The sequence below is a fragment of the Chiloscyllium plagiosum genome, unplaced genomic scaffold (assembly GCF_037043375.1).
Source record: "Chiloscyllium plagiosum isolate Xiang-an unplaced genomic scaffold, Cpla_swu_hap1 HiC_scaffold_36, whole genome shotgun sequence".
In the NCBI taxonomy this organism is placed as follows: Eukaryota; Metazoa; Chordata; class Chondrichthyes; order Orectolobiformes; family Hemiscylliidae; genus Chiloscyllium; species Chiloscyllium plagiosum.
The window spans coordinates 18,240,208-18,266,619 of NW_028270174.1; the positions used below are offsets into that span (position 1 = coordinate 18,240,208).

General features: G+C 41.3%; 1 protein-coding gene across 1 annotated transcript in view; it reads left to right on the top strand.

Moving 5' to 3' along the window:
• The first annotated feature begins 370 nt into the window (after nucleotides 1-370).
• LOC148139908 (thrombospondin type-1 domain-containing protein 4-like) overlaps nucleotides 371-26,412 on the top strand; it is a 148,617-nt gene continuing 122,575 nt past the window's right edge. The window contains exon 1 of the mRNA XM_087979829.1: nucleotides 371-730. The gene's annotated coding sequence lies outside the window, so the exon portion shown is untranslated. The remainder of the gene's footprint in view (nucleotides 731-26,412) is intronic.

Consider the following 26,412-nt stretch of genomic DNA (forward strand, 5'->3'; position numbering starts at 1 on the left):
AATGTTTGGAGGGATATGGGCCAAGAGCAGGGAGGTGGGACTCGTTTAGATTGGGATTGTGGTCAGCATGGACTGGTTGGACCGAAGGGTGTGTACCCTCTTTGTATGACTCTATAACAGGTCAGGCACCTAGAGAGAAACAGAGTTTCAGGTCCAAGGAATGGACTTTTTCTGACATGGTTCAGGTGGGGCTAGGTTGGACCTGATCTGAAAGCAATAGAAGCTTGCCTCTGGCTTGATTATCAAACCAGAAATGAAGAATGTTTGGCTTCTGTCTGTGTGTGTGTGTGTGTGTGTGCTAGAATTGACTGGATCTATGTTCGATCACCCGAAGACATGTGCAAGTAACCCAGACACCAGCAGTGTGTCTGGGGAGGGTTAGGGTCACTGAGGTACCGTTAAGGCAGCAGGGCAGGTACAGGAAGTGGACTGGAGCTGATACCATGAATGAGAGTCGCTCGAATCAAGGAGTGGGTTAGTTTTCCGGCGCAGTGCGGTTCAGGTACAGAGCTGCAGACCTCGTGTCTGTGTGTGTGAGAGAGAGACAGAGTTACTCCAGTTCTTTCTGGATGTGGGCTTCATGTACTGTGGGGATTTGCTTGTCTGGAGTTTCTTTGTGGACACTTCTGCCTTTTTGGACCAGTGAAAGGTCGGGGTGGAGAGTAAACAGCCTTTCGGGAACCTGCGGCGCGCACTCAGGGCTTTTTTTTCCCCTGCTGGACATGATCAGGTAAACTTGCACTCTGACTTTCCGGGTGTTAAGCTGCTGGTTTATTTAAAGAGGGGCGGGTAAGTGAACCGAGGAATCAATGCTGTTTCTTTTCGCACAGTTTGGAAAACAAGTTCCTGTTATTTCTCAGTAACTAGTTTCTCTCCCCTCGCGTTGCGCTCCTTTTACATTGTAAAGTTAATTTGGTGCAGCGTGTGTCACTTGGGGTCTGCCATCTACTGGTTACTGGACGGTGGGGAAAGGCACTGAAGCAGAATGGAATTTTGTAGCTGTCTTTATTCACAGGGGGTGAATGAGTGCGTGAGGTCCAAACCGAATGCAGATTTTTACAGGGATGAGAAGGGAATGAGGTAATTTCTAAATAGACATGTTCAGCAGATTTGAGCTATTTTAAAAATAGATTCAGTGGTTATTTATTACAGTAGTTGGCATGTGGAGATGCCCACGTTTTATTGCATGTTATAATATCGACGTTGCTCTAAACTACAGCCTGTAACTAAGGACTACACAGTTTTCTGCACTTTTTCTGACTAAACAACAATTAAACTCTGACTTATCACAGGCTGTGTGTGCTTACAGCAGTTAGACTCTGTAAAGTAACAGGTCCCCTAGATTTTTATAACTTACATTAGTGTAGTCTGTTAATCTGTTTTAGTGCCTGCAAAACAAAATACACATCATCTGATTTACCAAGAATGAGAGATCCATTTTTACATGAATCACCTATGAACAGAGTTGAGTTGAATTTAGTTTGCGGACAGTGTGAATTTGAAAGATCTTGCTTTTTGGAGAGTTCCAAAACCCTTCACAACTAATTAAGCATTTTTTGAAGTGTTGCCTCTGTTTTAATGTAAGGAAATTGAAAATGAAGCACATATTTGTTTGGACTTTTTAAGAGCGGTCCTTAATTATGAAGGTCTTCTGGTGCAGTACCCATGAGTTTAGCACTTAAACACAGGCCCCCTTGGATTTGGCATCTTCTAGTGTTACAAATGGTTCTGAATTTTCATACACTCAAAATGGAACTTTGAATTTGTCAGTATCCATGAACACATGTGAGTACTTGGTGAGTTTTGGGTGTTTATCAAGAATGTCTTGTGAAAATGTTTTCATTAGAGATGTTTATTTGCTCTGGAGAGTTTTACAGAGGGTTGGGGGAAGTATACCCTGAAAAGTGGAGGAAAATATTTGGAATACTGTTGACTTTTTTAAAAAAGTATCCATCATCTTGCTTTTGGTTAATGGAGCAGATGAGTGCATTGTGAATTTCAGAGCTGGGTAACCCACTGTGGTCAAATTACTAGAGGCTTTTTGGAGTTGTTGTTTGTTTGAACAAAGACAGTGTTGTCCATTTTTAAGGAAATAATTCAGATAATAGACTGAGAGGCAAGTTACTCGTACAGTTCATGGAGAACAAAGAATAAGTAACCAGGTATCAGACAAAACAAGAGAGAATGAGGTCAATCTTTTTAAAGTTAAACATGTCAACATCAAAACTTGTCTTGCATTCTTGACCAACCAGCAGTAAAGCACAGAGGCAGATTTGAAAATAAAGTTATCTTTGCTTCCTGGGAGAATTTAAATGTGCAGAATTTAGAGATGGTCAGTAATTATATTCCAAAAGACTCCTTTGACATCAACGGAATGTAAAATAAAAACAGAAAATGTTGGGAATACTCTGCGGGTCTGCAACATTTGTGGAGGAGATGTTCCACTGGTTTGTGAATCACTGGAATGCATCTGCTTTGGTGACAAGTTGGGTAAGCAGCATTTCATCCATTGGCAGGTAAAGGTGTCTTCCTCAGTCAGGCTCTGACCACAGACTGAATATAAAAAATGTATTCACTTAAACTTTTTTTTCCATAACTCTGCTATTACCTTGCAAATATGACACCATAAACAAATTTTAAACACATTATGCATTTTTAATTGCAGTCAATACATTTTAAGTTCTGTTTAAAGACTACTGATTTACTTGGTCAATTTTAAACTTCAGTATTTTCCATATGTTTTCATCAATAAAGGAATTTAACACAGAGCAGTCTATCCTTTGCGTCTGCATTTATGTAAGACAAAGTAAGAGATTAATCATATCTGCTCAGAATATATTCTCACATGTGCATCACTTTGTCAGTGGAACTAAATTAGCTCAAAAGGTGTCATTGAAAATACTCAAATGTGATTGCGATTTTAAAACTTCTCTTTTTACAAGTGTGTTTTGTTCTAAGTAAGGAGGTTATGAACTTGCATTGCTTTATCAAAAAAATGTTAACTATTTTAGGAAAAACTATTAGAGCTTGGAAAATTACCAACTGGCACATTTCACATTCCAGTCAGTCAGACAAAACTATCTTATGAGTCAGGGATTGATGCATTCAGAAAATGCAAAGATGATTGTTTTTAAATTATTTTGTGCCTTATAATTTTAATGTTCTCTTCCTGCATCCTTCTCAAGCAGCTGTCATCAGTTTTGACCCAAGGGTTTCTTTGTTTAACAGGTGCTGATACCTTAAGCTCAATTTCCCTTGTCCGAGGATCATGGTCCTGTTGAAATGTGTCGATAGATTTTCATATCTGTCAGGTGCTAAGCCATGTGTTGTGTTTAATGTTTTCCTGCCTAAAGTCAGCTTGTTGATGGTTCAAATCATCAGAGTAGTGTCTGTTCAAAGGAGGATTAATTTTCTTTAAACTTGGAGGTGAGGGTGCTGAAATCATTAGACTCAGTGGCTGATATTCAACCTTCTATACACCATTCTGCAGAACGGGCAGTTTGTGACACAGGATCATCAATTTAAAGTGTCACTGTAAGTGAGTGGATGGGTCAAGTGAAAGCTCTCTCCAGATAGATTTGTTGGAACATGGAATGTTGTGCCACAGGGAGTGGTTGTGGCAGAGCCCTTTGCATTTTTCAAGGGAAAGTTGGACAAATATATGAAATAGGGCAAAATACAAGACCGGGGGAGAAGGAACAGTGGGATTAGTTTGAATTACTCTGGCAGTGATTTAACACAAATATCATGGGATGAATGATACTTTCCAATGTTACAAACTATGAAGGGGTCTAAGTGTTCTTGACCCATTTATCCACCAGCAAAGCAAGTAGCCAGACAAAGTGGAATTGGTTGTGATAGATAAGGAAACGGGCAGTGGTTGTAAAATGACACTGTCTTTCTATCATTGGCAGGCTACTGTTGAAGTCAGATTTATTGGTCTCTGAGTAGGATATCAGTTTTAAAGATATATTGCCTACCTTTTATGTTTTGAAAAAAACAGGAGATATGTCTGTTTTTTATAGTTAATGTATCTTTGGTGACATTGTGAAGTAAGTGGTTGTAAAACTTAATCTTTTCTAAGCTTTGCTCATCCTTAATTTGTTTTACATTGATATTTGGTGGATCTTCACAAATTCTTTTCAAACATATGTGATTAAAATGTAGAATTTTAAGTACTATTTTCATCGCTAAAACAGCAGAGGACTGCCCAGTGGTTATTTCTCAAAGTTAAAGCTATGAACTCTGAGAGGGGATGAGTGAGGCTTTACGAAATGCATGTTGTTGGAAAGCTCAGTTAGTTTGGGATTGCAGCCTCTTTCACAGTTTAGGGATCAAACTTCTGTGTCACGTATGAAGTGGAACCAGTTAGCCAGATGGCTACTGGAGGCGTTTCATAACATCTCTCAACGGGTTAATTAGAAAAAATCCAATCGTGGAGTCTATTGCCTCACCCTGTCCATAGTTTTTAAAAAAAAGACAAACAAAGGCCAAGATTGCTGGAAAAGCTCAGCTGGGCCAGGCAATATCTGTGGAGAGAAATCAGGGTTAGTGTTTCGGGTCAACCTAAATCATTAATTGTAATTTTTCTCCACAGATGCTGCCAGATCAGTTGAGTGTTTCCAGCAACTTCTGTTTTAGTTTCTGATTTACAGCATCCCCAGTTCTTTCACTTTTTCTTAAAAAAAGAGATTTGGTTTGTCTGTAGGCAGAAAATTGAAGAAGAAACATGTAAAGAGTGGTCAGTACCTTAATTGATTAGTGTGTCAAGGATAACAATGAAATGTACAATTCCTTGCTTTCAACGATACAATGCTCATCTACTTGTTTCATTCAATTAAATCATTTATTGGCTTAGAGCCTGAGTCTTGTTTCCGTAGTGTATATATTCAATTCACTTTCAGGAAGAGCGGGATCATACAGTGCCATATGATACATTCCAGCTGTGCCTGTATAGCGTAAAGATTGTCCATTATGCTCCCTACGTCTGTATCTCTTACCTAATGTATCCTAGATCATAGGACAAGCACGTCTTTACTGCAGGAGCTGGTGATGTCAGTCCCAAAGGATAAGGAATTGCAGTTATGAAGACAGGCTGGAGAAGCTGAGATTGTACTCACTGAAGAGCAGGCTGAAAGGAAATTTGATAGAGCTATTCAAAACCAGGGCAGGAGTTCTGGACCAAGTAGATGGGGAGAAGCTGTTCCCACACGTGAAAGGATTGAGAATCAGAAGGCACATTTTGAAAGTAATTAGCAAAAGAAGCAAAAGTGACATGAGGAAAATGTTTTTACATGTACTGAGTGGTTAAGAAATTCCATGCTTGAGAATGTGGTGGGGGAGGTTTAATTGAGGCATTGAAATCCTTTCACTTCTCTTCAGTGAAAACAGTTTCAGTTTCTGCAGTCTGTCTTCATAACTGAAGCTCATTATCCCTTGGGACTGATATCACCAGCCCCTCCAGCTATGTAAGGTTATAGGTAGGAGGTGGAAGAGTGAATGACTCAGTCAAAGAGCCAATTCGGATATGATAGGCCAAAGTGCTATAATAATTTTGTCGTTCTGTGATGCTTCTGCAATATTTAGCACGAGATCCCAAAACTATATAATAAAATGGATCTCTGGGTGACCAAACTAGACAAAACATTTGAAGTCTGATCAGATTGGACAATGTTGGTTCAACATAGCCTCTGTTGACATTGCTTTTCAGTTACAGCCACACAATCTTAGCATTCTATTAGTTTTCCAAGTGAAATTATTAATGATAGACTGAAAGTACTGATTACACAATCACCAGGTTTACACGTCTTCAGGACAACAAGTAATGGTGAACAATGTTATGGCATTTAAAAGAAGATCTTTTAGGAAATTTGACCAACACATGGCAAATAAAGGTTAACTAATGATTTTCTAAACTAATTCATATATGACAAGAAGCCTAAGAGAGAACGAGTGTTAATTGGAAAAATGAAGCAACTCATTTTCAGGAGGGGGATTTGGGGTAATATTACAGTTATATTAAATGTATCACAAGGACAGGGTGCGAATCAGTAGATATATGTCGAGATAATAACCTGTGTTAAACATGCCTGTTGCCACTTTCTAATTTAATAACAGTGGTATTTAAGGCTATAGTGCTACTTTCTATATAGTTAAAAATCACACCACCAGGTTATAGTCCAACAGGTTTAATTGGAAGCACGAGCTTTTGGAGCACTGCTCCTTCATCACCTTTGATTTTGTAAAAGAACCCTACACATTATCAATAACCTATTGCCTAATTATCGAATTACAGACTGTACCAATGAGGGGCAGTGTAAGAAAACCCAGCTCTCTCTTCAACCAAGTTATCTAATCACCCAATTAAAGACACCAGCTCTTTTCAATTTAAAAAAAACTTTGGAAACCAACCATCAATCACCCAAAGAACACCAAGACAGTACAACAATAATTAAAATCAAGAAGGAATTGAGAAAAAGGCTCAATCAAAATGTGGTTGTAAAGGGAAGTAAGGCACTACAACCCCAGCTGTGCCCACCCCCATCTAAAAACCTTCAGGTGTTGCATGCTCCCATTCCAAGGCCACCCAGACATGAATGTAGCTGTGGAAGAGAGGCATTTTGACTCCAGCCATGGATCGCTGTCAGGACCTGTTGATAGTTTTGGAAATCTCATGTCATCTGACTTCTCTTTTATTTTCCATCAAAAGCTTAGAGACATCACTGTTTTGTTGCCTGGGCAATGACTCTAACAGATAAACAATATACAATGCCAATGTTGCATCGGTATATCTGCTACCCACATGTGACATTTGTATTGACACCAGCTTATTGTTGGCATGACAGCGCGCTCCTCACTCACTCCGTTTATCTTCACATGGCCTGGAGTAGTCACAAATGAGTGGATAACCTGGACTAACTTTTAAAAAATGCTGAAATCCATTATTATGAAAAGGAATTAAATGTCTTCAGTTGCCTCAGATGTTGCTTTGGCCACAGGTATTTATTCAGTGTTGTCTTTTAGTTGTAAACTTTGAGTAGTTAGCTTTTGGGAAACACTGTCAGTGTTCTTGAAATTTTCTGAGATTCAGCCATGTATATATTCGCTAAGGATGAAGCACTCTCACAATAGTTCTTCATTTTAAAGTTATGAATGTTCCCATATTGTCCAATTTTTGACCATACAATAACAGGATGTGCTTGTGATTTTTAACATTGTACTTGCAAATTATGCTACTGTTCTTTAGCTTTTGTTCAAATGTAGACTGAGAAAATATATAGTGAGAATGTTAAAAATATTCTTACATGCAATGAAAGGGTCACCAGCAAGGCTAACATTTGTTGTTGTTCTAAATTGTCCCTAGTACTTATTTTAATCATCTTGTACAGACCTGTTGTGACCCATATCTAGGACATGTAGGACTTGAACCCAGGCCTTTTGGCTCAGAGGTAAGGACACTACCACTGTGTCACATGACACTTCCTAATAACATTTATAGATGATGGTAGAGAGCTGAGTGTGGCGCTGGAAAAACACAGCCGGTCAGGCAACGTTGAAGAACAGGAGAATTGACATTTCAAGCATAAGGCCTTCATCAGGAATGTGAAGGGGTGGGGAAGAAATCTTTCTTGTCCTCATCCTGGCAGTTGTAATTTAATCCTCTTAGTAAGACGGCTTTTTCGGTGTCTGTTAAGGGTTGGTCAGATAAGTTTTTTTTTGATCCATGCTTCTGTGTTGTCAGTCTTGTTACTTTATAAAACGAAGCAGCATCAGAACATTATTTCAACGAGCCGCCACACACTGCAGCACAAAGGAACTACACAGAGCAGAGGAAAATCACTTATACCATGTATTCAAAAAGAATGGGTACCCAATGAACACAGTCCGCCAATTTCTCAACAACAAACCCAAACAAGTAGACAAAACACGTCCAGAAACCCCAGCCACTCTCCCCTACATCAAATGCATCTCAGAAGTGACCACCAGACCGCTCAGACCTCTTGGCATCATTGTAGCCCACAAACCCACCAACACACTAAAACAGCAACTAATGAACTTGAAAGACCCTATACAGACAACAAGCAAAACTAATATTATTCACAAAATACCATGCAAGAACTGCAACAAACAGGCAGAAAACTAGCCACCAGGATACATGAACATCAACTAGCCACAAAACAACATGACCCTCTCTCACTAGTATCCTTACATACAGATAAGGAAGGACACCAGTTCGACTGGGACAACACATCCATCCTAGGACAAGCCAAACAGAGACACGCACGAGAATTCCAACCGGAACATCGAGTTAGACCCCATCTACCACCTCCTGAGAAAAGAACAGGAAATGACATCGCCAACCCAAAGAACCCCAAACATAAATAGATCTCACTCTATAAAAGATCAACACCGACTTTACATGCTGTTTTCTCCTTTAGATGCTGAGAAAAACTCTTGCAATCTGTTATTACATTTCTAGCTAGCTTCCTCTTCTGCCCTAATTTGTTTGTTCTGATTAACCTATGGTCATTCTTTGTATTCTGCTCAGTCACCTAATTTGACACTTACCTTTGTGCAATTATATCTTCTTTCCTTAAGGTTGCTGCTTTCCCTAACTTGATTAGTTACCTATTGATAGAGTATCCTTTCTTATAAATGTTTTTAACAGTAGGCCTGAGTATTCTGAAATATCCCTTTAAATATGTGCTTCTCAATTGATATATCTCAGAGTCTACTTTTTTAGTACACTTCACTTAGCTCAGCATCCATACTCACATACATATATTCTCTGCCCTTTGTTAAGTTTAAAATACTAGTCTTAGACCCAACTGTTCTCACTTTGAAACTTGATTTAAAGTTCAAGCATATCATGATTATTGCTAGCTGTATGTGCCTTTACTTTGAGGTGATTGGTTAATCCTGTTAGCATTACATAATGCAAATTCTAGTATAGTCAATTTTGTGGTCAATTCCAGAGTGTGCTGCTCTAAGGAACTATCACAAAAGCATTCCATGAACTCCTCATCCAGGCTGCTGTCATCAATTGCATTTTTCAAGCATTCATGTCAATTGAAATCACCTCTAATTATTGTCATCACTTTATCACTGACACCCAATAGTTTTTCTTATCGACTTCTTCCTGTATCATAATTAATGTTTGGGGGCTGAGTGATTTTTCTTTACCCATACTTTTCCTTGTCTCTACCCAAACTGATTCTACATCCTGATCTCTTGAACTAAGGTAATCTGTAACTATCACACCAATGCCATAGAACATAGAACATTACAGTGCAGTACAGGCCCTACTGTCCTCGATGTTGCGCTGAACTGTGAAACCAGTCCAAAGTCCATCAAACCTACACTATTCTATTCTCATCCATATGCCTATCCAATAACCATTCATTTGTCCATTAAGTTAGCAAGTCTACTACTGTTGCAGGCAGTGCATTCCATGCCTCTACTATTCTGAGTAAAGAAGCTGCCATCTTTCATTAAGAATGCTTCCTCACCACCTTTACTGAGCATCTTATTCTTCTTAGATGCTATATACCCCTCAACATTCAGAACCCATTCCTTGTCATCCTGCAGCCACAATGGTTATTAGATCCTAGTTACTCACTCCGTGTATTATAATTTTGCATACTCCCTTGGCAGAGCTGGTTTCCTTGTCCTACCTACCTTTTGGTACTGAGGTGGACACAACCACTGGATCTTATCCTTCTGTGTTCTTCTTCAGCCTGAAGAAGCCATCCTAAACTCTGGAATCATTTTTATCCCAAATAATTTTCTCAAGAGAATTGGTCACAAAAAAAGCGTAAAACAGTTTTGTTTTTTCATGTTGAAAATTGCGTTTGATAAATAAAAAACCAAGTAGGGCAATGTCTTAACCAGGAGCTTGATCTAAGGATTATAGTGGGAATTTTATGATTCCATTTACAAATGGTTTACTGCAGTGAAAATGAGAAATGGGGTTATTGGGTGCCACATTACTGGAGTACAGGATGTTCTCTCGCTCTTTCTATCTGACACTTCTGTAAATAAGCACAGGGTCTGACTCCAATTGTGGACAGGTCACCCAGTCAGTGGAAGGATACCACCTCCAACACATCATTTCCCCCTCCCATGGCACCCTCCCATGCTAATACAGAAGATGTGATACATGTCCTCTTACCTCTCTGCCTCTTCACAGGCCAAAGCCCAAGACGTCCATGTGAAGCACTGATTTACTGTGTATCTACAACTCATAATGCAGTCTCTTCTACAGACAAGGTGAATGCTATATAGAGTACCTATGCTTAGTCCTTAAGCATAGCCCAAACTTTCCAATGCTTGCTATTTCGATACACTATCTTGATCCCATGCTACATGTGTTGCTGTGTTCCAGTAACAGGAGGGCAGCATTTTTTTTTGGGTACCAAGTGGTTAGGATCTGGAATGCACTGTTTAATGGAGACAAAATGAACTGCAGATGCTGGAATCCAAAGTAGACAAACAGGAGGTTGTAAGAACATAGCAAGCCAGGCAGCTTTAGGAGGTGGAGAAGTCAACATTTTGAGTATAACACTTCTTCAGGAATGGAGGTGGGTGGAGGAGGAACTGCAGATAAAGGGAGAGTGGGGGAGGGTTTTGGGTGTGGAGAGGGGTGGAGTGGTGAGGTAGTGATAGATGAACACAGAAAGTGGAGGCAAATTCCCTCATGGTTTTCAAAAGGGAATTCAAAAAGCACCTAAAGGGACAATATTTGGAGGGCTATTCGGAAAGGGCAGAATAGTACAAATTGCCATAGTCGTCTTGTAGAAAACTGGGTTGAACACAATAGTCCAAATGGCTTCCTTTTGAGCTATAATCATTAAGTAACTCTGGTCAAGGTACATCCTTTTGCATTTTGCCTGACCTCAAAGTTTTCATAACATTGGATACCTGACGTGTAAAAGTACCATACTTGGTACTGACATCCTCTTCCTTGATGATTTTTTTTGATTTTACTCTTGTGATGAGAAAAGTAATGGCTCTGGAGGAATAATTGTTGTGAAGTGTTTTATGCTGTGTCCAATCTGATGGTGTCATTCAGTCTCGGGTGGGGATATCAGGAAAATGGCTCTGTATCTTCAAGGGAATAGATGTGCCAGCTGTATCGAATAGAAATGCAGGAGTGGAGAGCTGTCTTTTTTTAAATAGATATTTTTATTGAAAAAAAATTTTCAAGATTTCTTTACAAAATTAGAAAAATAATACAAACTGGTATATTCCACTTTACAATATAATAACAACACCAATATGAAATTTAAAAAAAACTAACTATAATCTATTCTACAAACAAACAACCTAAATATAAAGTAGGATATCATACATTGCTAACAATAAACAAATCAGTAAATAAATAACTAAATACATGCTCAAAATAGATTTATATCACGTCATAACAGAACCTGTATTTATATGGGATTCCGCCTCCCGGGGGCCCCCGAACCAGCCAGAACCACTACCACGGCTAAACAAAGGCCCTGGACAATATGGCCGAGATAGTCAAGGGGAATATATTCCATGACTATCCTGTGCCAGTTTGAAAGTCCTGGGGGACCTTCGGATACCCAATTCACTAGAATATTTTTCCGCACACAAAAGGAAAGGATAGTAAATAATTTCTTCCCATATGCATCCAAAGAGGGGAAATTTGGGGAGCCCAAGAGTAGGGACACTGGGTTCAATCCAATCTCTGTACCCAATCCAATCTCCGCATTCACGGAGAGCTGTCTTAGCACACTGGCAGTGTTCTCACTGTGAACCAGAAAGCCTGGGTTCAAGTCTCACCTGCTCCAGATGTGTGTCATAATATGTCTGAACAAACTGATTAAAAATATATCTGTAACCGCAAGCTTTGCTATATATTAATAGTTCCTGATGAAGGGCTAATGCCCGAAACGTCGACTCTCCTGCTTCTTGGATGCTGCCTAACAAGCTGTGCTGTTCCAGCGCCACACTCTTGACTCTGATCTCCAGCATCTGCAGTCCTCATTCTCTCCTAGTATATATTAATCAACTGGAGAACATGAGTGGCGGTTAATAGATGGGAAAAAAGTACCACAGGTGATTTGGTGATGGGAAAAAGAAAATATTCACTTGTGCATAAGAACACATCATCACCGTCACCATCATCATCATCATAGAATCCCTACAGTCATTTGGCCCACTGAGTCCACACAAACCCTCCAAAAACATCTGGATAGAAAAGGAAAACTAGGAACAGGAATAGAGCATTCTTGTGGCACATTGGTAGTGTCCCTATCTCTAGGCCATGGACGCGTAGCTCCAAATCCCACCTGCTCCAGAGGTGTGTAATAACATCTCTGAAAAGATTGGTTAGAAAGTGTCTGTCGGAGAGGGGTCGACCATTTGAGTCTGCTGCACCAATCAATATGATCAAGGCAGATCATTGAGACTCAGTCCCTGTTCCCCATACCCTTTGATCTCTTTAGCCCTAAGAACCTTATCTAACTCCTTCTTGATCTCAACTGCTTTTGGTGGCAGAGAATTCCAAGGCTCACCACTGTCCGGGTCAATATTAGTAACAGTGCCTAACTTGCTCATGTATGTTGTTAGACATGTCTCATAATATGTCTGAGCAACGTAACCGAGGTAAAGAAAACATCACTTGCCAATGTAATTATTACCTAATTGTAATCATTCAGCAAACTCCATCTTGTTAAAGCAAGGGCCACGTCTTGTTAAAACTCATTAGAGGTTGTTCCTCTGCTGTTACGAACCAAATAGGCTCTTAGACCCAGTCAAGGAGAGAGGAATGGTGGTAACATCCTTTTACTCTCAGATATCACATTTCCCCCTGTCTCTCAAAAACAAAATATATTGCTGTGGGAATTTCTGTTTTGTATATATTTTAATTAAAACATTTCCATCCATGGCCCTGAAGATATTCCCAAAGTGCATGGTCAGGTATAAGTGTCAATTGTTGGAGTGCATTTCCCTGGTCAGTGCCTGGAGGGAGAACAGCTCCCACCCTTTGAGATTTACATTTTTCTGACTTTCACCGTCTGCGCTGTGACCACCCCCAACTGACCACCGCACAGCAGATATGTTCCTTCATAATGGAATGGGATTGAAACTTGCCACGTGTGAAGCAATTTCTCAGAACTTGGGGCTGTGGGTCCATCAACTTTCCATGAGTAATGCTACTGGCTGTGGGCCAGGTTGAGGGGCTCTTAATCCAAATGCTGTAGGAATTGTTCAGAGTGTAATGACGGTACTTAGCTGCATTGTTTTCCTTCTTGGTATTTTCTGAAGGCTGAGTCTCAATGTGGAGGAAGACTTGTAGCTCTTGATGGAATAGTGGGCAGACAACAGTGCAGAATGGGTCTCAGCAATGTGGGTTTAATTGCAGTTTCAAATTCCAGCCAATTCCCAAGACCCCCAATAAATATATTACAGCCTCTCCTACTGGGTAAGCAATCTGTTTAGACTGGCCTTTCGATAAAACCTGTGCTCCAAAAGTTAATGCTTTCCAAATAAACATTTTGGTATACTTATAAATACCAAATTAAAAATTACACAACATCAGGTTATAGTCCAACAGGTTTATTTGAAAGCACTAGCTTTCGGAGCGCTGCTCATTCATCAGGCACTGATAAATATCATCTTCCATTCCAAGCAAAGTTTTTCTATTCACTCACGGAACACGGGTGTTGCTAGCTGGGCCACGATTCATTGCCCACACTCAGTTGCCCTTGAGAAGGTATGGTGAGCTGTCTCCTTGAACTCTGCAGTATATGTGCTGTAGGTAGGCGCAGAGTACCACTAGGTAGCGAGATCCAGGATTTTGACCCAGTGACCCCGAAGGAAGGATATTATTGTTCCAATTCAGGGTAGTGAGTAATTGGAAGGGAATTTACAGGTGCTGTATTGATTGCTGTTGTCCATCCACATGGAAATGGTCATGGATTTGGTAATTACTACCTAGGGAGCCTTGGTGAATTTCTGCAGTGCATTTTCTGCACTGCTGCTACTGAGTGTCAGTGGTGGAGGGAGTGGATGTAGTGCCAATCAAGTGAGCTGTTTTGTCATTAGTGATACAAAAGCTTAAACACATGCCCAACAAATTCAAGAACAGTTTCTTCTCTGCTGTTATCAAACTTCTGAATAGACCTCCCAAATTTTAAATTTAAAAGTTGACCTCGCTTTTTGTGCATCTTCTCTGCAGCCATAACATTGTATTCTTCACTCTGTTCTATTACCCTAATGCACTTTGTATGGTATAATCTGCCTGTACTGCATGCAAAGCAAAATTTTTCACTGTACCTAGGTACATGTGACAATAATAAACCAAATCAAATCAAAAAGGTAGTGTCGATGGAGCTGAGCTCATCCAGGCAAGTGGGGACTATATCATCACACTATTTGTGCCTTGTAGATGGTGGATAGGTTTTGGGGGGTCAGAAGGCGAGATACTTGCAGAAGGGTTCTTTGCCTGTGACCTGCTCTTGTAGCCACTCTATTTTATATGGCCAGTCCACTTCAGTTTCAGGTCATTAATGATCCCCAGGATGTTAATCATGGGAGATTCAGTTTTAGATAATACCGTTGAATATCAATGGTTAGATTCTCTCTTATTGGAGCTGGTCATTGCTTGGAATTTGTGTAGCATGAATTTACTTGCCATTTTTTAGCATGGTTATAAAGTATCATGAGGTTACTTGTCTTTTAAGCTGTGATCTATTCTAGTCTAATGAAGATTTTTTTTAAAATCAGTACCTCATCCTAGCACTTTAGCCTGGATATTGACTCCTGGCCGGAGTCATATGGGCAGTGTTCTACAAAGCTGGAGGACTGTCTATCTGTCCCCGAGTAAGCCCCGAGTAAGTGTAAATGAGCAAGGCCTCTGCTATCTCCTGTCTGAACCTGAAAGGACTGTATTAGCTGGCAGAATGCTGAGGGCAGCTGGTAATGGGCTCCCACCCGGTGAAAAGAACTGTATTAGTCAGGTATGTGCTTATAGAAGGTAATCAAGAGGACATCATTGTGAGGGGAAGGAAGAGCAGTCTATGGCAGGACAGGTTTCTTTCTGGGACTCATCCCAGTCCTTTAGGAGACCAAATATCCTAATTTAAATATAAATTACTTGCCCTTCTGGGCATCTACCACACACACACACTTGCTCACTTCCTGGATTGTTCAAGAGGAGAAGCCATGATGGATTCCTTGTGCAGGCCTGAGGTTAAAATTTTCTGATCAGCCTCAAATGCCTCTGTTTGTGAGTCTTTGTAAATCTCTTCTCTAGAGATTGGTAGAGGCTGAGCAATTGAATATGTTTAAGGTACCGATAGGTAGATAGTAGATTGACTAGCGAGGGAATTAAAGATTGTCAGGCGTAGTTGGGACCAGGAGTTCAGGCCATAATCAGATTAGTCATAATCCTGTTGGATGGTGGAGCAGGCTTGAGTGGCTGAATAGGCTGAAATGTTCCTAATTTGCAAGCTTATATCGCGTTAGTGTTTGACATACTTAAATCAGAAATGGACAAATCATTTGCCTGCTTTTGAACAGCAGAATTACATACTGCAGAACACCAGTAATATCAGAGAGGATTAAGTGTAATAATTACTGCTTAGCCCTCTGTTTTACCCTTGGCAGGCAGTGTTAAAAACAAACTTTTTTTTGCTTTCTTAAGCATTGTTTCACTTTACACTCTTTCAATTTAAGAAAGTTAAACATTATTTAGCTTCACGCATTATGGTCTCAGTGAATGTTCTGAACGTGGATTCAATGATTGAAACACAAGAGTACATTTGGCTAAGGGCCACATCCCAAAAGATATTATGAGCCTTTGAGCATTAAAAATCTATTAATAAAGAGAGTACTGGTTGTAGGTTTAGATTGTGAAAAATGAGGGAGTGATGCATCCAGGAGAGATAAATTGCATCCTTGAACAGCAGAACTAATTAAGCAGGTGGGCTAAAGAATAGCAGATGGATTTTAAAGATAAATGATGGTGATGGAAATGGTAAACAGGTGTACCTGATAAAAAGACCCTGTTCTGAGAGGCCAAGAAGAAAATTATTTCAATGCAATTATTGATCATCACTGGAAGTTACCAGCCAAGGTGAAGCTATCAGAACTAATCAGCGGCTTGAATTCATCTTCAGAGTCTTGCATTTATGCAGGTCATTGGTAAGGCCATAATCAGAATAATTTGGGGACTCTACCTTAAAAATTATATTACTACAGAGAAGGTCTCCAGAGAAAAATGGCAGAGATAATTCTGGAATCTGATGAAGAGAGACAGGTTGAGCAGAGTGTGATTTGTTTTGAGTAAGAGGTTATGATTCAGATCTTCGCATACTGAGAGGCAGTGCTGTTACTATGCAGATGTGAGCTAGCCATCTGTCTTGGATGGTGAGTACAGAATTAACCATCTAAGTTTTAACTCTTACATTACCATCTTCCCTTCTCATTTATTCCGTTTTTATGTTCTGCTCACCAACGCAGTCAAATTTCCATCAGTAAGAGAAGCTGTTGCATCTGCTATGAAACCCATTGATGTGACTGCATTATATAAACTTTAGGCATTTTTTAAGCTGGTCGAAAATGTATGAAACATTATCAGTCAGTCCCTTAGTTTGAAGCAATTTTTTTAACACCATTTTTTTTTGTTGTGAATGTAAATAGTAACTGGTGTGTAAAACGTTTGCAGGCTATGAGAGAATCATTACTGCAATGGAATAGAATCAATTGTGATGAAATTCTGATAGGAAGGAAGTTTAATAAATCAACCAGCCAGAGTCGCTGGTGCCCTAATGAGTGGAGTCTCCTACTCTTCATGGGCTTTCTCCTTTTAACAGCTAATTACACTGCAGTCTTTGTGTGGCTCTGCACTTCTCCATCACTTCAAATGTTTTCCGAAATGTTCTGTTTATCCCTCACATCTATTGGGTTCCCTGCCAGAAATTACTTAAGTTGAAGTACTCACTGTCTGCTGCGACATTCCTGGAAAATGATTGAGTGTGATATCCTGCAACAATTTAGCCGCATGTGGTAAGTGGCAGTCAAGGTATTTAAACAGCATTTTAGCTGTGTTAGTGATGGTTCATAAATTCTGACGGTTTTATTGAGGTGACAAATCAGTTCTGCTGGTAGACCAAAAATAGCAGTGTTTGATGAGAGTGAGATAAAAGGGAGGGTTTGGATTTTAAAGCTGCAAATTTGGACCAAATGTGTACTGTACCTGAGCTCAGGGCATTATGCTATTCATTGTAGCATTTATGTAAAGTGGCTTCTTTTGGCGCTGATGCTGCAGTCACAGTGGAACTTGCATTGGACCGAATCCCGTATCCTACCGCCAGGGGTGGGTAGCTGGTGGGCAGGTCGAAGGGTAAGGATGTAAAATTGAGTGCTAAGGCAACAGCACATAGCAAATGAGGCACTTCATTGATGAACTAATGGCCACTTAAGGCCCCCTAGCCCTTCTGGCTATCTGCTACTATCAGAACTGGGGCTACTCCAAGAATAGGTGAGGGAGTGCATCAAATATCTAGACAACTTTGTAAGAGTGCAGGCTTGTGTTTGAGAGTCCCTGTGTGCATTGGAAGCTTTCCCCAGCCCAGCTGCACTCCCCGTGTTTTTCCCTTGAGTTCACACGCCTCTCCTTCAGATATGTCAATACGTTTTCCTCTGAGCCCAAGAACTCACTTGCTGTGGGCTCCTCTTCATCAGGGAGACCCGCTGCAGTTCCAGCATTGGCCACTGCTCCCGGTGGTGCTGCTGGGCTAAGAGAGCCGACGGCCTTTCCATTGTCCGGCAAAGTGAGGCTTCTTCCCAGGTTCCAGCGGAAAAGCCGCCTCCAGCATTCTAAAGGCCTGATGGGTGTTAAGTGGCTATCTTATAAGCTGACCAATGTGTCAGAGGTAAGGGCCCTTTGACATGTAAAACTCACCCTGTGCAATAAGAATCAGTACTGTCATCAGGACAAAGTGGATTGATGGCTCCCACCTTCGGTTGCTGAAGCTGCCCTTCCTTCCCAATCCTGGAGCCACTTCACATGTGTTTGTCCAACTGCTGCACACGCTGAGATACTTGGATGGATGCCAAAGAAGGCACCCCCACCCCAAGCAGGTCCCCTTCCACTCCCAGCCTAAGCTTGCCAGCTCTGACTAAGTTAAAAATCGCACAACACCAGGTTATAGTCCAACAGGTTTAATTGGAAGCACACTAGTTTTCGGAGCGCCGCTCCTCCATCAGGTGATAGTGGAGGGCTCAATCCTAACACAGAATTTATAGCACAAATTTACAGTGTGATGTAACTGAAATTATACATTGAAAAATTGATTGTCTGTTAAGCCTTTCATCTGGTAGAATACAGTGATAGTTTCACTTCTTTCATGTGTAAATCACAAAACTTTTTTTAAAAGTTGCATTCTCGGGTTAGCTGTTAACAATGGTGATAGCTAGACAATATGTTGAAGGTGTTGGCCCCATGTTCTCTGTCTATACCATGATGTTTAGATTGATTCTAATCTAAAAAGTGAGATAACGGAGTTTTACGTAAATTCATACAGTTTTTGAGCTCAGAGTTCTATATGAATGCATGCAGTTGTGTATGTGTGTCCGTGTGTATATGTGTATAGGAGTGCCTGTGTGTGTGTAGGAGTATCTGTGTGTGTATATAGTGCAATGGTGGTCACCTGTAGTGTGACATGAACCCAAGGTCCCGGTTGAGGCCCTCCCTATGGGTACCGAACTTAGCTATCAGCCTCTGCTCGGCCACTATTCCCTGTTGCCTGTCCCGAAGTCCGCCTTGGAGGATGGTCACCTGAAGGTCCGAGGCTGAATGTCCTGCACCACTGAAGTGTTCCCCAACTGGGAGGGAACCCTCCTGTCTGTTGATTGTTGTGCGGTGCCCATTCATCCGTTGTCGTAGCCTTTGTTCGGTTTCCCCAATGTACCAGCCCTGACTAGTCGCACAAAGTCCATGAAGATTTGTCAGATGTTGTCAGCCCACGATGTGCAGGTTAGGTGGATTGACCGTGCTAAGTTGCCTCATAGTGTCCAGGCTGGGCGGATTAGCCATGGGAAATGTGGGGTTATGGGATTTAGGGTGGGATGCTCTTCAGAGGATTGGTGCAGAATCAATGGGGAGAATGGCCTATTTCTGCACTGTAGGGATTCTGTGATTCTATAATACTATGTAAAGTCAGTACCGTTTGAGTTATCCCGCAATAAATTCACTGGCGAGCAAAGTAACAGTACACCAAATATTCTTTGGAATCTGAGAGTTTACATGGAGCTGCAAAGAGCAAGGTGGCTACTCTCGGGTCTCTTGTAGTGTTGTCTCGGAGATTAATTTCTAATTCCTGGAGTCACTAGGGCAATCCTGGAGGGCTGACGATCTGACTGCCTGTCCTGTTGCTCCTTGGATTAGCAGGGGGGAAAGGAATTTTATACCTTTTTAAACTTAACATTCTGTCACTGTCATTGCAAGAGCTAACCTATGCAGAAGCTCAGGTTTCAGCTGATATCTCTGAAAGGGATATCAGTGGCACGGTCATGAGATTTAATTTAAAAACCATAACAGGTAACGATCCATTTTCACCCAGTAAATTTTAATTTTTACACTTTTTATTACAGTTTTAGACATGTTGGAGCCTACCACACATTTCCCCTTCAAACCAGAACTAATTTCTCCTGGAAGAGTTTCATATCTTTCAAAATAAAAGTAATTGCTGCCACTTCAACTTTGCAGGTTATTGTTCCTTTCTTTGGGAATCTAACCGCAGTCACATCACATTAATTTGCGAACTGGAACCTTTTAACAACATTCAGCGATTAACTATCCCCATGGATGACATATTCAATGTTTACAAGGTGGTATTGACTCACTCTGTCCTGGATCCCCTGTCCACCCAGAGGCTATAAATCACCTGCATTGAAGCTGTTCTTAGTTAATTATCCCTGAATGATTTTTGCTTTAAAGGGAGGGCAGGGATGAGTCAAAGCAAAACATTAGGAATAGAGTGCTGGTGAAGGATCACAAGCCAATCTGTCATTTCTGAATCAACTTATAAACATTTCATTTAAAAACCGAAAGATTCAGTGAACAAAATACTGTTGGTGACAGTAGTGGACTGATCCTTCTACATGAAACTATATAATGGAAATTTTAACCCATGAATATTAATGTTGTGGAATATTTTTTAATTATGTGAAGCACTTGCCCATTATAATCTTCTGCAATCATTACAAATGTAGACTTTTTGTTTTAACAATGTCTACAGTATATGGAAATCTGGTTGAGATTGTTCACAGTTGGCATTTTGGTCAGGGAACCTGTGATCAGTGATTATTTCTTTCATCAGTGATGTAAGGTAACTGAAGCTTGAGCAATCAGGAAGGTACAAGATATGATATTATTGCCAATGTCCTGTTGTCAGTGGAGATGTTTGCCCTTCTTGAGCCGCTGCAGTTCATATGCTCATATTGTTGTTAGTTTCACAGAATCGGAGAAGGGAAGGATTTGCTATTGGGAAAGGCACTGTAAGCATCACATCAGAATCTGACAGTCTGCCAGTTTATAATAAACTGAACATCACTGGAGTGTAGACATGGAAAGAAACAGCATCATTTACAGTGGGGAGACATTGTACTTGTGTCCTGTGTGTGGACAGGGTTCCAACCAGTCAACTGAGCTGTCACAAATGGAAGAGATCGTGGAAATGCGATGATTGTGGGAAGTGATATGGATTGTTATCTGATCTGGAAACTCATTGACGTATTCACACCGTAGAGAGGCCAATCCCCTGCTCCAAATGTGGGAAGGGCTTCCCGCAGTCATCCACTTTGGTGATATACCAGTGAATTCACACTGAGGGCTGACAGTTCCCCTGCTTTGAGTTTGAAAAGGATTCACTTTATCATCTCACCTGCTGAGACACCAGTGAATTCACACTGGGGAGAGGCCTTGTAAATTTCCCAACTGTGGGAAGTGCTCTAATAGTTCTGACAAATTGATGTCCCATTAACATGTTCACACCGACAACAGACTGTTCAGATACTATCGCTGTCAGACTGGGTTCTGGCTTCCTTCTCAACTCACTGCATGTCAGCAGGTTCACACTGGGGACAAAGTATTCACTTGCTCCATCTGTGGAAAGGGATTCGCATGCTGTGAGATCCAGAGATCCACGTTGTTTAAGATCATTCCTAGGCAAATGTCCCAAATCTAAACCCCCCAAAAAACCTACTCAAAGCACCAATGGTGCTAACATCTTGCCCACAGAGCTAAATGATCACACTGCTTGGCTGATGCTTAGTACTGGATGAGTAGGAATATCCTCTGGTTAAATGTTACGAAGACTGACAAAATTGTGTTCCCCTCGGTTCCATTAAGGTTGTATACCCTTGAGTTTAGAAGACTGAGAGGGGATCTGATTGAGACATATAAGATTATGAAAGGATTGGACACTCTGGAGGCAGGAAACATGTTTCCGCTGATGGGTGAGTGCCGAACCAGAGGACACAGCTTAAAAATAAGGGGTAGGCCATTTAGGACAGAGATGAGGAGAAACTTCTTCACCCAGAGAGTGGTGGCTGTGTGGAATGCTCTGCCACAGAGGGCAGTGGAGGCCCAGTCTCTGGATTCATTTAAGAAAGAGTTGGATAGAGCTCTCAAAGATAGTGGAATCAAGGGTTATGGAGATAAGGCAGGAAGAGGATACTGATTAGGAATGATCAGCCATGATCATATTGAATGGCGGTGCAGACTCGAAGAGCTGAATGGCCTACTCCTGCACCTATTGTCTATTGTCTATTGTCTATTACAGCCCTCTCTAACCCTCTAGCTGGCAGCTGCCTAAGGCCAGACCAGACTGTGTTTGTAAGCTTTGATCCCGAGATTTACCTCCAACCACATTTCTGCATTAATCAATAGCCTGCTAGAGGAAAACTGTTGTTAAACTTGATCGGATTCATAAAGGATTTACAAGGATGTTGCCGGGGTCGGAGGATTTGAGCTATGAGGAGAGGCTGTATAGGCTGGGGCTGTTTTCCCTGGAGCTTTGAAGGTTGAGGGGTGACCTTATAGAGGTTTATAAAATCATGAAGGCAAAGTCTTTTCTCTGGGGTGCGGGAGTCCAAAACTAGAAGGCATATGTTTACGCTGAGAGGGGAAAGATTTAAAAGGAACCTAAGGGAGACCTTTTTCATACAGAAGATGGTGTGTGTATGGAATGAACTGTCGGAGGAAGTGGTGGAGGCTGGTATAATTATAACATTAAAAAGCAATTGGATGGTATATGAATAGGAAGGGTTTAGAGGGATATGGACCAAATGCTGACAAATGAGCCACGATCAGATTGACCTGTCTGGTCAGCATGGACAAGTTCGATCAAATGGCATGTTTCTCTGCTGAACATCTCTGACTCCCTGATTCTATGACTGCCTGTTTCAGCTTCCAAAGCATCGCCTGACCTCCAAGGCATCATCTGACTTTCCTCTTCACCCAGTTCCCCCAGCCTACATGCAACCATCTTGGCTCATCTGCTGTTGAAATCCTCATCCTTACTGTTGTTAAAGCCTCAATATCCCAGCGTACCCCTCACCACCATTCTATTGTATATCCTCAATAAGCTAGAGGCCATCCAAAATTCTTCTCCCAGGTCCTTCACACCAAGTCCAATTCTTTTTGCACTTGTTGAAATATTTGTCTTTGGGATAAGTCATTCTTCAATTTTAAAATCATTGTTTTCAAGTCTCTCTTGTCGCTCCATAACTTTGTAACCTCCAGCCCTCTCAACTCCCCAAGATATCTGTGCTCCTACAACTCTGGCTTCTTCATTAGCCCAGTTTTAATTATGGCGCTATCAATGACTGTGCCTTCATGTGCCCAGCTCCTGAGCTCTGGAATTTCTCTATCCTTCCATCTGTCTTTCCTTCTTTGAGACCTTCATTAAAACCTCCTCCTAGGTATCTGCTCTAATATTTTCTGAAGTGCTTTGGCAACCCTCAACTTCACTTCCTTGCCTTTTTCCTATGACCCTTGATTCACTGACTGATTAAAAATGTGCCTTAAATGTATTTAACGGCCCAGCATCAGCAGCCCTCTGGGGTAAAGATTTCCACAGATTCACAAGTCTTTGAGAGAAGATATTCCTCCTCAGGTCTATCCTAACTGAGTGACCCCTTACTCTGAGATTGTCCTCTTTGACCTTAGACTCTCCCTCCAGGGAAAGAACAGCATTGTGGGTCTAGCTACACCAGCTGACTAGCAGCAGTTCAAGGAGGCAGCTCACCACCATTTTCTCAAGGACAACAAGGATTGGGCAATGAATACTGGCCCAGCTATGACACCCACATGCTATGAATGGATCAAAAAATTCTCAGCGTCCATCTCGCCAAGCCCTCTAAGAATCATATGTTTCAACATAGTACGTCTGTGAAGTGCTTTGGGATATGTGTGACGTTAAAAGGTGCTATATGAAGACCAGTTATTGCCTGTTGATGTGATTACTTTTATGAGTCGAGTCCAAATGCAAATCTGATTAATTGATTGCAAGTTTCCATATGTCTGCAGATTGTAAGATTCCAACGTAAACTCGAAGGCCAACCTTTTTTCAATGTAGGAGAGCTTGCTGAATGGAGCATCACTAGTACCTGAAAATGAAGTGTCAACCTGGACTACATGTGTGCTAAACAGAGTTAAAAATTAAGCAATACCAGGTTATAGTCCAGTAGGTTTGTTTGGAAGCACTAGCTTTCAGAGCTTTGCACCTTTGTCGGGTAGCTAGCTGGTGAAGGTGCAGCGCTTCTAAAAGCTAGTGCTTCCAAACAAACCTGCTGGACTGGAACTTGGCGTTGTGTGATTTTTAAACTTGTCCACCCCAATCCAACACCAGCTCCTCCACATCATGTGTGCTAAACAGTAAAACCATCATGTTTAAAGACTGACCTAAACAATCCAAAAGGAAATGGGTCTCTCCAACATTCTGAAACCCCACCACTGTCAAGCTGTTAAGGATAACAAAACAATTGCAACTTTTAGGAAGAAGGGACTCCCAGAATGTCATCATCCTTACTGATGGTGAGCCTAACAATAGCATTCATTGTGCCTCTTCTTGAGAACCTCATTATCACAGATATGAGCTTGTGGCCAATTGAGTTCAATCCAGATGATGCCTGAAAGGAGCAAGTGTCCTAGACATAGTAATGGGCCCTGACACGTTCTCAGCTATAATGCTGTGGACTTGTGTTCCAGATCTAGCCATGTGCCCTAGCCAAATTGCCAAATAAATATTAATGTCCTATCCACAAAAAGGAACTAAATTACTGAGCCCTGAGTCTTATTCCAATCATCAGCAAAGCAATAGAAAAGGTCCTCACCAGTGCTCCATGCACAAAAGTAACATGTTCACCAGTTTTGTTTTGTGAATGTGTTTATTAGCAATTTTTTTTAACTTTACAAACATGTAAAATTATTGAAAAAATACAATCAATAACAAATATCAGTATAATTAAAAGAAAAAAAACACAAATTATAATACTACTGTCTACTAACTACTAACCTACCCTATAATACAAAACAAACCCTAACACTGTGCAAAGCAACACCAATAAATAAGTAAAAACAGAAAATAAAAGCAAAAAAAAACACAGAATGCAGAACAGCTATGCTCGGTGCAAAGCGCCCAAACAAATGAACGGGAGCAATGTATATATACCCATATTAACTCAGGAGACCCCCTCCAGGGCCCAGGGCTTGACAAATCTAACCATCCTGGTTAAACAAATGCCTTAGTTAAGATAACTGACAAATCTATATCCAAATAACTCAAGTGGGGCTGCCATGTCTTATAAAAATGGTCTGTTGTGTGGTGCACCATGTTTGTAAAAAAGTCCAAGGGAATGTGCTCCAAAATTAATTTCTGCCATCCCAGCAAGCCCGGCAGGTTCTCAGACACCCAATTCATCAGAATATTCTTCTGTGCACAGTATGCAAGAATATTAAATAGTTTCTTCCCATGCCCGTCTAAAGATGGTAAATTTGGTAGACCTAAGAGGAGAGATATCGAGTCTACTTTGACTTCAGTCCTCACTACCCTCCCTATCTCTCCCGCCACAGCGCTCCAGTAAACACGGAGCCTGTGGCATGTCCAGAAGCAATGGGTAAGAGTACCTACACTTCTTTTACGTTTGGGACACACTGAAGATGCCCCTTTTTTAAACTTCGCCAGACAGTCTGGTGCCAGATGAACCGTGTGCAGAACTTTTAACTGCGTAGCGCATGTCCTATTATAGATTGAGATCTTTCAAGTATTCTCCCATGTTTCAGAAGAGATCTCCACTCCCAGCTCTTGCTCCCAGACCTCACATAACCAGTTAATATCCTGCCAGGCCCACTACCCAGCAGGCGATAGAGGGCACTAACCGAAAGGGTGTTTGTGGAACGTAGCAACAGCCTCTGTATCGGACTTATAGGGCGTTCACCAGTTTTATGTTTGGATTTTGGCAGGAATACTTTCCCCCAGCCTTTATTATACCCTTGAGAACTGAGGTGAGAGTGACTGTCCTTGATGTTAAGCCGACTTTGTGCCGACAGTCCTTGGGCATTACCTCCAGTAGCTGGAGTCACAAACTTGGTACAAATAAAGGTCAGCACTCTGGGGCAAACTGAAGCCGTATCAGTCTCAGTGATCTCTGTTTCTGTCTCTACAGATACTGCTAAACTTGCTGAGTTTCTCCAGCGATTTCTGTGATTGTTTCTGATTTCCAACATCCATAGTTGAAATAATTCCATACAGGCTGGTATTCCATCATCAAGTCACCTCTTATTTACATTTGACCCTGACCCAGCTTCCTCAGAGCCAGCTCTCGGAGTGAGCAGAACCTTTGACAATCCTATTTATATCTGTCAGCCAACACTCCCTGATTGGGACTGTTAATCTGGTCCAATCAGGGACCTCCATATTCTGAGGTCCATCTGGCTGACCTCATTACAATCAGTGCATCCTTCTCCCTCTGAGTCCAATAACATAGGCTGGTTTTTCTTTGTGTAGCTCCTCCCAGGATATTATAGCACCTAGTCAGGATCCTCCGACTCTGCCTCGGATATGGGCGGAATTTAATTCGCAGCAGCTTGCCTCTTGTGCCTGAAGCGTCTTGGAAGAAATTCATTCTCTTCTTTCGACAGTAAAGGGTCAAGCCTGTGACATCCACAATGCCCATCTCAGATTCTGAGGTCTCTTCAATGCTTGACAGAGAGGGAGAACCCATGGGTTCCACCAGCCCTTCTGGCTGGATCAAGGAGTCGAGGATATTTTGCTCCCTCTCTGCTTGCAGCTTTCATGTGGTCCACGTGCTTGTCCAGGGCTAGTGTTACACCCCGAACTGCTGATGATAATTTTGTCCTTGTTGCTG